At 41.2% G+C, this 15,172-nt stretch overlaps 1 protein-coding gene across 2 annotated transcripts in view; it reads right to left on the bottom strand.

The window, feature by feature from the left end:
- The window catches only part of adarb2 (adenosine deaminase RNA specific B2 (inactive)), a 210,115-nt gene that overhangs the window by 167,914 nt on the left and 27,029 nt on the right, over positions 1-15,172 (bottom strand). The window lies entirely within an intron of this gene.

The raw sequence follows: 15,172 nt of genomic DNA, 5'->3' as shown, positions 1-15,172 counted from the left end.
GTTCCGGGCATGTTCTCGTCTCTCCAAGGCCTCGTCTTCCTCGGTGTTAGAAAATAGAGATGATTTACGTGAAGCCTGCTGGCGCAGCTAGCTGTGGGGAAGATGGCGAATGTTTCACGGTGGCACCGGAAGCACTGGCAGGGATTTCTCCCTGGCCCAGCGTAGAGGTTTTGATCCAGCCTCTGGGGACCTCAGGCTCAGGGCGAGGTGGCATAGGAGATCTGACACTTAACATGAACAGGACCAGAACGAGGCAGACAGGGAAGGTCACAAGGTCCCCCTGGAAATGTGACTGTGTCTGCACTGCTGTGAGTGAAGCGAAGCTAGGCAGAGGAGGAACCACTGGCTTGAAGGCCGAGGAGAGGGGTTTCAGTAGGAGAGTGCGCATTGTGGGGAGGTAACAGAAGCTGACAATGGCGAGGTGCGTCCCCGAACTCTGAGTGGACTGGCAAGGACATGTGACAGCATCCAGGCCAACTCGACTGTCAGTGCCACTCAGCTGACGGGCCGCGCTGATGACAGCAGACAGCGGCCAAACACCGTCTCTCAGGAAAACGCACACTCGGATCTTTTCTATGCTCAGAAGCTCTCATCAGAAAATGAGAATATCTTACAGACTCAAAGCGACTGCCGGTGCTGACTGTCAATTGGCAGAATCACGCAACAGTGCCTTATACACATACTCGTGAGAGGCTTTCACTTGGAGATTGAGTCCCTTACTGCAGATTTACTCAATTTACACAAAATCCCCCCAAAAAACAAAAAAACAGCAAAGGTTTATTGGTCTCAAAATGCTGTGTACTGTGCTTTTTCCTCAACCCTTGGGAGGACATAAAGTTCTCCAGAAAAGGATCCTGATAAACATGTTTAGCTGATTATAAAGTTTCAAGTAATCTAGCACATATGAAAGCAGACATATAGATTGGGTTTATAAATAGACAGTATTTTTTCTCTCAGTCTAAACATTTCTTTCAGGTCTGACGTAATTACCAAAATTATTTATGGTTTATAAACTCAAATTCAAAAGTTCCCAAAAATGTCCCTAGTATTTGGTAGAGCTACCCCGCTAACTGTATTATTTCAATTTTTTCTACAAGCTTCCCACCACAGTTTGTTGGAATTTAGTCCCAATTCTCATGACAGAACTGTTGTAACCGAGTCAGGTTTTTAGGTTGTCGTTCTCATGCAAACACACCTTTTTATTTCTTCCTACAAATGTTTTATGAGATGGAGATAAAGGGGTCTTGGTGGTGTTCTTGTCCACCCAGGAGACCAATTTCTCAAAGATCCGTCTTCCTGGCTGATGTCTTGACGTGACAAGCGAGGACAGCCTCTTGTACAAAGTGAAGACGAAAAAGTCTTCACTTTGTATTCTAACAGTGATTATTGTGGTCAAATCTTTCAATTTCAGTTTCATCAGACAACAGGACACATCTTTGGAAATCACAGTCTTTTCCTCTGCTTGCATTTGCAAACTGTAATACAACTTTTTACATTTCTTTGAAATCTTCCTCTTTGGGTGACTTTTCAGTCAATATCAAGACAAGGTTTGTTTCACTGTAGATAACACTCTTACCAGCTTCAGCTAGCGTTGTCCTAACGTCTATTGCTCTTGGTCTGGGGTTGATTCACTACGAAACCCATTCATCTCTCTGACCCACAACCTTTTTCCTGAAAAGTATGATGGTTCAACTGTATATTCTAAATGCCCAATGTCAAATAAAAGAAAGAAATATCCGAATGTCTGTCATTTTAAACATAATGGTGGTGTAAGGTGGCACTGCTGTTTTGGTTATCATTGAATAAAATAAATACAGTAGCTGAAATCTTGAGCAAACTGGAAATTGTGTCTCCAGCTGTTATTGTTTTACACCAAATTTATCAGTATCTAGCCAAAGTGTCAACATTATGCTCCTCTGTTAACTCTGGTGGACAGCTACAAATGTTTGTTGAGTGATTGGTCAAACACACTGGGAGGTATGAAGATATGAAATGTATTACTTCCAGTAAAAGTGGCTTTAAATCTTTTCTATGGGTCACTGAGGTGAAAACACAGGTTGAGAAAGTTGGTTCACTCACACACACAGGGAAGCATTTACCTCAAAGGCCAAAGAACACACTTTTTCAAAGCAGTCTGACAGAATCATCATAGGCTTTTTTCATTTTTGTATTTCTACCTTTGCAGCCGTTGGGCCTTTTTCTCTTCCTCTCCCTCACAGAAAGCCGCAGCGCTCCAAGCAAGCATGAACTCCTATGTACATGCTTGCATGTGGCACACAGCGGGCGAGCCGCTGGGTCCGACTCCGTACTGCGAGGTCAGTTCCCGTACCGGCTGTCAGTAATTGTACCAGAGGGAGGTGCGCGAGGGTGCCATAATGCAGGTTGACATCTCACAAGACTTTTAGGCAGCCAAATGCTGGAAGGAAGGAGAAGGAACGGAAAGCTGCACCTCAAAAGACCACTGACAGCTTGGAGGACTGTGAGTCTGAGCTGCCCGGGATGTGGAAATTTTGTCAAATTGGAACTCCACTTTTCTACAGCGCATTGCTAGAGTATCTGAACCTGTTGAACATTGTCAGGTTTTATACTAGTAGCATATAATTATGAAGTGGAAGAATATGATTTGGAAAAAAAAATCGACATTGAAGTAAAATTCTCAGTTGGATTTGGTTCCAGGCGTTGAAACTTAAACATATTTTCATCTAAGCCCTTCCCTTTCAGCTTTTAAGTTTAGAGTTGCCCTGCTTGACGGTGAACCTTCGATCCAGTCTCAAGTCTTTGGTTTTCTTCAAGGATCACTCGGTCTTTAGCTCCATCCATCAACCCGAACCAGCTTCCCAGTTCCTGCTCAAGAAACTCTTCCCCATAGCATGACGCATAGAAAGCTATTGTATCAATAGCTTTCTATGATCCCTGAGTTGTCTAATGTGTTTGTCAAGATGCTGTTTATATACCCATATTTCCTAACAAACTTCTGAGACTTTCTCCTCAGGTGTATTTATACCAAGATGAAAATACACACACGGAATCAATTGACTATTAAAGTAACTTCTGGGAGCAAATGGGTGCAGTAGGATATATTTTGGGGTATTATATTTTTTTTGTTTGTGAGAATTTGTGTCAAGTGGTGTCCACACCTCTGCTAATCAGCTAATGCGCTAATAGTAAAGATAAATTTTGGATTAGTGTTTTAGCGTTAGCTTCTACTAAACACCTTGTTGGTATAGCTCTTTAACGTTAGGGAAAATAACATTAAAGCGCTGGTTTAGGGCCGTAGAGTTAGTGATTTATCTAGTTCATGAGACTAGATAAAGTGTTATGAAGTTACAGGCCATTTACCATTTTTGTGTAAGTGTTTGAATTTCACAATTACAAACACCTTTGTTCTGGTCTACCACATCAATTAAATTGACACATTGAAGCTTGCAGTTCAAATGTGACTAAATTAATAAAGTTTCATGGAATCTAACATTTAAATGGTGTTAATTAAAAGTATTCACCCCAAATCTGTTGGTTTCGCATTCACAGCTCACAGTCACAGTTTCTCTCCTCTCCCAGGAGCTTCAAACACGATTTTGCTGCCACTTCGTTATGATTGCAGTTTCCAATCTAATTTGATTCATGACAAAAGGACAGACTTTTTTTTTTTTTTTTCCTCCAGCATTTTCTTTCATTCAGCAGAAGATCACCATCGGCTGTGACTATCTGATCACATGGCACTCATGCAGATGTCCAAACATCCAGACACGCAAGTGCACCGGTATAGCTTGCATGTCGAAATGTCCTCATGCATGCGCAACGGCGGTATAAGTGGTAATCAAGGCTGGGACAACAGAGGCTTTTTTTTTTTTCCTGGGGTCTCTCAGTGAAGCAGGGTTAATTTTGCTGCTGCCACTTGAAAGTCAGCAGGTTGCTGTGCTAATTAATGGAGCATGACTGCTGTCCTCAGGCAAATACGCACACCGACGCGAGCGCAATCACACCCACACAGCCACTTCTGCTTCACACTCGCGCACAGGCGCAGGCCCACCTCTTCTGTCACAAAAAGCAGGCGCAGACAAATGCGTTAACTTTCGAGAGAGCGTGTGTGTGTGTTGGTGCGAGTGTTTACGCGTGTGTGTTTGCGTGTTCGCTTGGTAAGGCAATCAACTGACATGCAGCTGCACACTCAATCAGAGCAGCCTCAGTGAAACCTAAACACACATCAAGGCGGCACAGAAAGCACACACACACACACACACGCACACGCTCACACATTAGCATACATTCAGTGTTAATGCTGATACCTTTACCTGATATCACAGCTGTCAGATGAATTATTATTAATTCAGATAATGTTCTTGTTTTGTGAGCGTTGGCTTTGTAGAGCCGTAGCTAAAATGGTTGATCTGTGTAGATGGCACGGTGCAGATGGTGGCTAAGAACAAACTGATTGTTTAACAAATGACTGGAAATGACCAATAGTAACTTCCACATGCAAATAGTTAAATAGTTAAATAGTGACTTCCACATGCATTTCGTTCCTTTTTCATTTTCTTTCTTGCTTTCTTTTTGACCAGACAAAACCGAAGAGATGAAAGAAGTGACTGAAACAAACTGGATTTCTTTTTTTATGCTATGCTAGCTGGTTTACTGCTATGCCTTTAAAGAAAGAATAGCTTTTAAAGAAAAAAAGCTATTTAAACAGATTTCATAGTTCAGTTCACTTTTCATAACTCTATAACCAAGTAAATATGCTGACAATAATAAAAAAAAAAGAAACATCATATATTTTACCAGTTTGTTAATGTGTAGTTTTAACAAAACATTGAATACATTCATGATCTAGATGTCACCCAAAATCAAAATGAGCTTGCCCCTTTGCATTCATCAAATCTGAACAGAACCAAACAAGTGCAGGTATCGATTGATGTGACTTAACATTTTGAGAGGCAAACGACAACATAAAGTCACGCAAAGAGACAAGTGTTTATGACAACATGGAGGGGGCAGAAAACGTGCCGCGGAGCAGACTGGGAGTCGTATGAAGGGCAGATGGAACAAGAGCACAAGATGTCCTGAGTACAGCCTGTTGCATCTTAGATGTCTGCCTTCACGGCGGCCTGTCATTATGAATCACCGGTAATGAGCTTTTATCTGTAATCCATCCATGTTGATGCTACTCAACAGAGTAAAGCGGTTTTGAAATTAGTAGTTTACAACTCCACTTTCAAAAAATAAAAAAAGAAATTAAAACTTCATCAGTGGGTTAGGCTGGTGGTTGAAAAAAAAAAGTGTGTAATGAGGCCTGCTGCATTCAGCATCTGCTGGAACCAAGAGAAATTTGTCTTTTTAAGGCATCGGTCTCTGCCTCGGGTCTCTGGGGAGCGGGGCCGGGGCTTTCCTCCAGTGAAGTGACTCTCTGACACCAACCCAGTTTGCAAACGAGCATAATTTTGCTTTTAAGCTGAATCTTTACCCGGAATCATAATTCATTACTGCGGACGCAGAGAGAGAATGAATCGGGGGAGTCCAAAAAATTACTTATAAAAGCCATCAGCGGCCTGACAAGGGTAGTAAATCTTGGCCCGCACTCAGGTGTGACTGCATTGTGTGAATCAGGTGTTAAATTTGGAATTAGCTGCTTGCTGGCTAACAACACATACATCACACTAATGCAGTTCTGTCATTGCCGAGCTCGCCCTTAATCAGGCCGCATCTGTGTTCTGATGAGGCGCCTCGGCTCTCTGTGATAATGCTCGCAACTCTCTGTGAAGCGCTCAGTCTCTCTCCTGCAAATGGATGCATACATACACGCGGTCACCCCCCCCACCCCCCCCCCACACACACACACACAAAATGATGCAAAAAATAAGTTCCAAAGAACCTTGATGTTTGCATTGGACTGTCGGTAAAATGACAGTTTAAACAGGCAGGTAGTTAAATCAGTCTGTGTGTGTGTGTGTGTGTGTGTGTGCGCGTGTGTGTGTGTGTGTAGGTGTGTGTGTGTTTGCTCAATACGTTTCATTTAAAATGACACATAAGCATATTTTTAAAATAATCTTCATAGCTCTGAATGCTCTCTCCCAGTTCACTGCAAAAATCACCATAACCTGTGAAATTTGTCACATTTTTCTTACATACAAGCATAAGTTTGCTTTTAAGTTGAGTCTCAGAAGCAAAATTATAGATTTATTGAAAATTGAAACATAAATTTCATCCTGTGTGATAGACAACTTAATATCTTGCAGAAATATGAAGAGGAAGCAAAATGATGCATACGTTTCAGGGTTTGTTACTGAACAAAAATCTAAAAAAAAAGTGACGCGCAGTCGATACTTTATGGAACAATGCTTCTATATTTTTACAGCTCTGCGGCTCAAACTTATGTTCCTAAAAATTTTTTATCTAAATAATTTCAGCCGAGTCATAATGTAGGATTAACACCACGTTTCAATTCATTTTAAATTTGTTTTAGGTTTCAGCTTTGATCAGGACGTTCTCTTAAATGACATTAATGGATAAACATCTGGCATTTCTCTCTATTGTGGCATTTAGCGAATAGAAAAATTTTACATTTCATAGGAAATGTCAGTTCAGTCTTATTAATTAATGACATTAGACAGTGTTTTAGGAAATATGAAATGTTTTGTCTTGTTTTTAGAACCTTTTCTGTCTTACATCATGTTTTAATAAATTCTTAAAAAGTTCACCAACTATCACGCTGTATTTAAAGTGAACCTACATGTGTGGCCACATCACAATATTGACGCATGTTTCTGTGTGTAGGTTTTGTTGCCTTTATTTCCTCCCATTATCACCTCAAGGCAACTCAAATAAGCTCAGAGCTTTTCTGTTTATCAGGTGCACAACCGTTGGACAGAGCGTTGAAACGGCTCTTATCACAAACCGCTACGATCCGACGACATTTTCTGCCGTTGTTTGGCACCAGATTGTTGGGATTTGTTGGGGGGTTTTTTCTGGAGAAACAGTAAACACTATTCTTATTTTGTGGCCGCAGGCAGCCTGAGTGCTCATTTTATTCCTGATCAAACTTGTTACTTCAGTTCCATGGGAACAAAAGTGGTAATAAAACCCAGCTTCCTGTTGCTTGCTAATGGATACAAGGAGTCCTGTCTTCGCTCAGCACAGACACGCCTCAGCAGAGGCAGGCAGAGCAGCTTCGGATGCATCCGACTTTCCTGGTTTTTTTCCCCCCTTGGTGACAGACTGTCAGTTGTGACCTGGATATCCTTCATTTTCACTGACAGAAGGTGGTAACATAGTGCATTACCACTGACGACTGTGCAAATTTGAAACATGTTTTTCCCTGCTCAGCAAGCGCTGCCCAAACACAGACAACCTGAATAATGTTCTGTGCAGAGGCATCGTGGATGGACAGAAATGGCAAAATCCAAACTGAAACTTCCCAAAAAACAACATGTCATCATATGTAATGTTCACCAAAGTGGAATGAAATGAATGAGTGACGGTGAGGCAATCAGAGCTTTACAAAGATAGATCAACTCAACCCAAGTCATTTGATCCACTTCAAAAATAATGATGCAACTGTAAATATTTGCATTTTGCACAATTTATCATTTCTGATTTCAGTTTGTTGGAATAAATATACAAAAGTAAATTTTTTTAATCAAGAACTGAAAATGCTCCGATAAATTCCGTTGTTTTTGCTTTCAAACACACAACTTGTTTGTTTTCTACGTTTTAAGTTTCTTCTCAGACTTTTTGGTAAAATACAATTCAACTCACTTTCGATACAGTGTGTCAAATCCACAATCATGCAGCACCATTATTCTGTTTGTTTTGCTCTTTTGCTGTAAGCTGAAGCCGGCTACCTGCACCTCAGAACGCAAAGTTTTTGTTTTTTTTACAGTTTAGAAATCTTTAATGAGAAGCAAGAGAGTAATATTTCTGGTACCAATAAACACCAACAACCATGTTGGGAAAATTAAACATAAAAAAATTAAGTAGTGATATTTGGGGATATTTTGTATTGAATAAAGGAAATTAGATTGTGTTATATGGGTCTGTGTAAATAGCATGACATCATAACTCCATAAAAGGTCATCTTAATGGGACAATATGAAACTGTCCCATGTGTATTCTGTTTAAAATAATTATTTGCAATAACCGCTTTAAAGAACACACCTCTAAACACGTGCAGTGAAACGACTAAACGGATAATTATGATTAATCGATTGTTAAAATAATTGTCAACTAACATAGTAATCGATTAATCATGAACTGGAGGATACAGACTCCAAAAAAATTCTATTTGCTCAGAAAACCCCCCAATATATTCTGTCAAATTTAAATTCTCGCTCCATTTCTTAGTCTTTGCTTAGTAGTTGTGTTTTTCAGCAAAGACATTTATTAATAGAAATTAAAATGTTTCTCAGTCAATGTCAGAATACTTCAAAAATCACTCGTGAGCCTAAGTGCACAGCAACACCAGCTGATGAGCTCAAACCTTTCCTCCTATCCATCATGGCGGTTGGGTCTGATACCTCTTGTGATGTCACTGCCACAAATACACACCATGTGGAATTTACATTGGAGTTGCACTTCTTTAAGACCTATTTTTGTGAACTTCTGCAGCAGAAATTCAGAACTTCCCAACACAGTTGCCTTTTGTTGTTGTTGTGGAGCTGCTATGAAAGTAAAAAAATAAAATAAAATAACCACCACTGGGTTTTAACTTTAAAGTTCCACAACCTCCACGCTGTTCTCTTCTCATCTACTCTAGTTTTTGAGGTTAGAGAAGAATTTCACTATCAGGAAGCCCGTTGAGGCATTCAGAATAAATAGTGTATCATTACTTAGTAAAGCTGGAAAGAAGCAATTTATTTATATATTTTTTTAATGCTTTAAGAATCCGTTTCACCGAGACACGGGGCGTCGCATTTCACCAAAAGAAAGATGCCTTCTTTACCTCGCCGTGAAGATAAGGAAAGAATCCACGTTCGTATTCCTGTTCCAGTAACTCTTGACCACAGAGGGAGGATTCCATCTGTGACTGGTTTGTCCCAGTTCATCCCAGGGATTATCAGCTATCAGCCCCTGACTTCTCCACAGTGGCTGGCTCCCAGCTCATCTGCCTCTGAGCAGCGCTTCACTGCCCGTCATAATTGAAGCTGATACTGTTCCCCCGTGGCGGCCATTTTACATTTCCCTCCTCCTGCCCCAACACCAATACCAACCTCCTTTCCGTCTCGCATTCCTGCAGGTTTGCCTGTGAGTCTTATCAATTCCCTGAACTCCCCATTCCCAAGCCAGGTGAGGCGAAGGCAGCAGTGGCAGGCTGGACCTCGACGATTATTGTGAGTTTAAAAGTAATTCTACGGTAGCAGAAAACCTGGAAGGAAAAATCTGTTTCTTTTAGCTCCGACTTACAGTATGCGAATAGACGCAGTTCGGTATAACATAACAGCAAGGAAATTGATTTTCGGGATACGCCGCTGGTGTCATTATGTCTGATGCCGTTCTAAAATTAAATTTCAATTAAATAAGGCTCTCCTTGTAAAGATATTGCAAAAGAAAAAAAAATGCTTGGGCCTATTTGCACCTGGAATCAAAGTTGCTTGCTTCTGCTTGGAAAGAGACAGAGAGAGAGAGGCGCTGGTTTGAACTTTCAAAGGCTCAGATTGAGCCCCAACACTGTTTTCCCTCCTTTGATCCTCGACGATGTCAGACAAAAGATGAGCTCTTTGAGGCGTCAAGGGAAGGAAAGAGCGGCTGAATAATTTCTCCACTGTAACCTATTAGGATTAACGCCACAACACCAAGGTATTTACACAATAACGTAAAGGAGCAGTATTATGTAAAATCGACTTTTTCGAGCTCTACATCATGTTCTAATGTTAGTTAATCATCAAAAACATACATGGAGTGTTACTTTGATTATGTCATACATGTTTGACATCTCCCACGGCAACCATTCAGCTGTGCAAAATGTCTTGATGGACCGAGCGTCGGCTCCAAGGATGAAACTCTTTTTTGGAGCTGCAGTCTCCAAGCTTCCGCCTCGCAGAGCAGCCCTCTCCCACGACTTCCCCACTCAGCTCCTTCAGACTAGCCAGAAGCAATTAGCAAACCCCTGGTGGTCCGTATCTGCTGCGCTCATTATACCACCTACTTCTCTGTGCAACATTGGTATAAATGTTACAGGGTTAACAGAAAAGCAATGCTATGACTTCCTGAAGGCGAAGTTTCAGAAAAAGTTGGCATTAAATTTGATTTAATGCCAAATTTCAAGGCATTAAATCAGGAAATAAAATTTCTTTTAAGTCATATTTGATATACATAGCATTTTTATAACAATTGAAGGTAACATAATGTCAATATATAGCATAACCAAGCAACTATGTGCTTGGAAAATATATAATGCTGCCCCTTTAAAAAGGTGGTGTACTTGTAGTCTATATGTCCAAACAATTTCCTAATTAGTTTTTCTTGAAATTAAGATCCTTCTTTCCGGCAGGATGCAGCAACAGGTAGAGGAGGAGAGTTAGAAAATATGCTGGTCTCAGAGCTCAGAACTGAAGCTGCAAATATGGGTTCTTCTCTTTTGCCACCCATAGTTTGTCCCTCTTTAATGGCTAAAGAGGTACAAAGATTCTATGTTTATATAGAAATGATTGAAACTGAAAGCTTTGTAATGTAAAATATACAAATAATCACATTGTTCTAGGGTTAAAATAAATTTAGTTTAGTTTAAAGAGATCATCCTGACCCCTAGGTCAGTAAGATCATAGATCTAAAAAAAGAAAAAAAAAGCAAGTTCCCCTGTTTAGCACAAAGGTAAAAGGAAGTGTTTGGGTGGGAGGAGGAAGGCTGATCCAGCACCAGGATGCACTGCCACATCTCCATGCCATCCGTGCTACAGTCACTGAGTGCGGGGGAAGACAAATTACCAGAGGAATGACTGGAGAGTAAGGCAAGCTCCCCTTCCCTGCCTCCTCCAGATGGACCTAATTAAACCATTAGCTGGCAAGTGGGTCCTGATGACTCCATCAGGACCCATTTTGAGCCTAAATAAACGGCACAAAATAAAGCTGCAATCAAAATTTCAGTCCGCTTTTTTTATGCACTGTTTACCGGCATCGTAGCAACCTGGAGTAAAAAAATAAACACTGTGGAGGAGGACTTTTTTTTTGTTCTACCCTGTCTTTTCCTGTAAGGAACTGAAGCTACACATCTAAGCCGAGCTGTAAAAACCCTCTGCAGGTAATCCTGCTGTAGGGTCCTAAACAAGAGTGATGGTTTAAGATGAATCATCCAGGGATGAGATATGAAGAGCCTCTCTCCATCCCCTCCTGGGTCTAGTTTATCTGCCCTCACCTTTGCCTTCCTAAACATCCATGCACACGGAGGCTGGCGGTGCGAGCCAGGCTGGACATCATTCATTCTGTCCCAGTATCTTCGTACATCTTCCCCACTGTGCAAGAGCTGCAGCAAAGCAACCATGCACACAATGGCTTGCATTTTCTCCCTCTATCTGCAGCTCTTGGACATTTCAGTGATAAGCCAATGATCTGTTGTGGATGGTTTTTCTGACTGATAATTGCATTTTGGGTCTGGAAATGAGTCCAGAATACAGAATCCTTGTCAGGTTCCCCCAAACCACTTCAGCTGTCGATGACAGAAATTCTCAACCTATCTCAAAGTTTTTTGGTCCGCCTTAGCGTTTCATTACTCATTCCCACCTCCTGAAACTCACCGGACTTTCTAGGCAAATGAACCAGAGTCGGAACAGGAATGGTGTGAGTGCTCCCTTAAAGTCATCTGGCGCAATCATAAATCAGAACAAAAGTATATGTTAATAGGTTAATAGGATCTAATTAAAAGTTTTCAGAAAATTTAATTACACTGAATTAGACATGAGAGTTGAGTGTTTCGTTCACTATTCATCTCTATAATTAATAAAATAATCACTAGAAGGAAGGAGAAATGCATTGCTAGGAGGTCGGTTAAGTGTGAATTAAATTGATATACATGTATATCAACTTAATTTGGTTACTAGTACAAAGGACAGTTTTTGACTCATATGTACCCTCATTTTCTCCTGGCACTTGGTGTAAAAGTTTATTTTTTGTCAGAATAAAAATAAAAATGCCTCAATTTCAAATTAATTCAGTTTAATATTCCCAATTTTCTTCCCATTCATGTTGGTTCCCTCTCTATTTTGCCTCGGACACCAGCTGACTCCTATGAAATGTAAAATATTTGGATCCCATGTCAAACCAAAATAGCTCTTAAGTGACATCCTGCTGGTAGATATCCATCAGTTTTATAAGGACATTTTCTTACTATAGACTTTAACCCTTGTATGTAGAAATGGGGTCCAACTGACCCCACACACGTAAAACTTGTATCATTTGCCATAGTCCTCTACGTTTGCCTCAGTCCTCGCACGCACTAGGGTTAAGAATAAAGAAAATCCCTTTAAATAGTCAGTGGTCAACACCAGCCTGAGACATCTCATCTCCTTATAGCGGGTACGAAGTGACACATGACAGGCACAAAACAGAAGACAGCTGAATTTCTTTCTAAAAAATGTCAGGTAGAAAACAACAAAAACTGAATGTGTATGAAGTGGTGAAGGAATGAAATGAATGACAGACACCAAACAGAAGTAGACACAAAATGACAAAGTGTAGGTAGAAAATGGGAGACCTTTATGTACCCAAAAAAACTTGGGTAGATAAAATATACCTAAAATTATGTTGTAGGTCCATAAAACAATATCCTTTACAGTAAAACCCCATCTAGGGACCGTGGTTACTGCCTCAGTAAGCATTACTCAAATGCTTTACCGTGCAGGACTGCTCCAAGCAAAATAAACACGAAATGGCCAACAGGAAAGGAGACCAACCCAGCGGCGACTTCGGCCACGGAGATTTATCGCCCTCTTTATCACCCCGTAAAGGTGAAATAATAGCTGATCATAAATCCTTTCGGATCTCAGCTGCCGTTATATAACTCAGTGGGGCTGTTTGTTGTGAGGTGGCAAGCAGAACTGTCAAGCTGATCTTACAGATGTCAGCTCTGCCTTGGAAAAAAAAAAGAGCGAGAGAGAGAGTGGCTGCTGAATCATGGGAAATATTTCTGCCTACCAAAGTTTCAAAGGCAGGTCCAATCACCGGGTCGCCCCGCAGTTGAACCAAAGATCGGTTCTTGTGTGGGGAGAATTGGCTGCCTCTGTTTACTTACTCAACTCCTACCTCCTGTTTCGGGACTTTATATATATATATATATATATATATATATATACCATCAGCTAATATAAGAGTAGCCGCTCCAGGGTCTGCCTCACTTTTTCCTCCCATTTATTGTCTTTTTTTCTTTTTTCTTTAATGCATCCCAATCCATCTCCTCTGTCTCTCCACTCATCACATCCTCTAAAGTCTCCCTCTCCCACTCTCCTCCCTGACAATGAAATACACTGACACCAATCTCGGGGGTCCCCCGACGCCAAAACACAGCTGTGTGGCTGTCCCACTTTCCTGTCATTGAACACCCCGCCTGCCAACACTTCTTCCACGGAGTTCTCCCGACAACAGAGCTTTCCCTTTTCTCCTCCCTGTTGTTTCCCCCCTCCTCCCTCTCCGCCTTTATCCTCCCCTCTTCCGTCACTCACTTTACCGCAGGATGGCAGCGTCAAAGATAAGGGGCCAAACAAAAAGTCAACATTCCTGCGAACATCTGTTCTGTAACGCCGCTCGTTCGCTCGCTCCGGTGCTCCATTTTACGTTTGATTTCTCTGTCAGCGTCGGGGGAACGCCACCGCGAGCTGCTAGCGTGTGACATGCTACAAGGCGTGCAAAACTCCTTTGCTGAATTTAGAAAAAAATAAAAAATAAAAAAACAGCAGCATATGCTTCAGACAGGCGCTGTCTGATACTACAAAGAGGAGACGTAGCCTCTCTTTAGGAAGTGGAGCACCCACCTGACACGAACAGCAAGGTGTTTACAGGTAGAACAGCTCACTTAGATAGCGGAGAAGAAGCAGTGCCGGGTCGGTGTCTGAAGGGCATGGCGGTGCTCTGCTTGAAATTATAATGAAGACAAGGATTCCTTATTGTGCCTGAAGGGAAGTTCAGGGTTTGGTCACAGTACAACATCCTTGAAAAGGAGATTTTGCACATAGCATGTTGATGTCAAGATTGTACCACACAATGTCAATCCAAATGAATCTTAAGAATGAGAACACACAACTGTGTAAAAGAGACACTGATAGTACTGGAAAAACAACTCACTTTTAAAAAGCACTTCTAACTGGGACCTCAGGGTCATTTATGCTATCTTTGTGCACATAAATGTGTACTTTTGATGGGGAAGTATTATTTAAAGTCGTTTTTTTATTAACTACACAGAACCTTTTTGACAGCCATAAAAGGTGTGGAAGCTGAAGAATTTGCATGTATGTATATTTCTGATCTTGTGTGGATTAAATAAAATCTGCAAAAAATCCAAACCTAGTTTTTTAAAAAACAAAGTTTGTTGTGTAGTTGTTCCACTTCAAAGAAAGATTGCCTCAAAGCCTAATATTAAATTCATGCTTACCCTGAGTGTATGTAAACTTGTGACTGAAACTGTGCGTCTCCTCAGGATCTAAATCAGGCAAACCATGCAGCAGATATGAATGAAACCCTCAACAAAAGGACCTTTTCTGGTCTTGATTTGTTCTCGTGGCAGAAGGGCAAACGCTCGAGGCTGCCAATCCATTAATCCTGTCACATGGTAAATATCAAGAGACAGGAGATGATTGACAGGACGAAAAAGAAGGCAGTGACATTTTCAGCCTTGTTTTATTCTTGCAAAGAAATTGTTGATTTTGACTTTTCAAGGCTTTAAACTAAAATAACTATGGGCAACACACAACTCCTTTCATGTCAGTAACACGTGAAAAGGCCAGGAAAGCCCCACTTTTGAGTCTTGCTCCACGGGTGTGTTTGCTGGGATTGCTGATAGTTTCGTCTTTCATACACCAAAAGATACAAAACCACAAGAAGCAGCGTGAGACGAATCTAGAGACATCATAGGAGACCGAGGACTGTAAGGATCACTGAGAAAAGTGTTTTACGCCTTTGTTAGATCAGTCGTTACAGCTGCAGCCAAGTGGTAATTCCTGACTGATCTTCAGAACCCGATGGCCGGTTCTGAGGCCCAG

Source organism: Poecilia reticulata, linkage group LG20 (assembly GCF_000633615.1).
Source record: "Poecilia reticulata strain Guanapo linkage group LG20, Guppy_female_1.0+MT, whole genome shotgun sequence".
NCBI lineage: Eukaryota > Metazoa > Chordata > Actinopteri > Cyprinodontiformes > Poeciliidae > Poecilia > Poecilia reticulata.
Note: the sequence above shows the minus strand (reverse complement) of the source record. Positions and strands in the feature narration are given on the sequence as shown.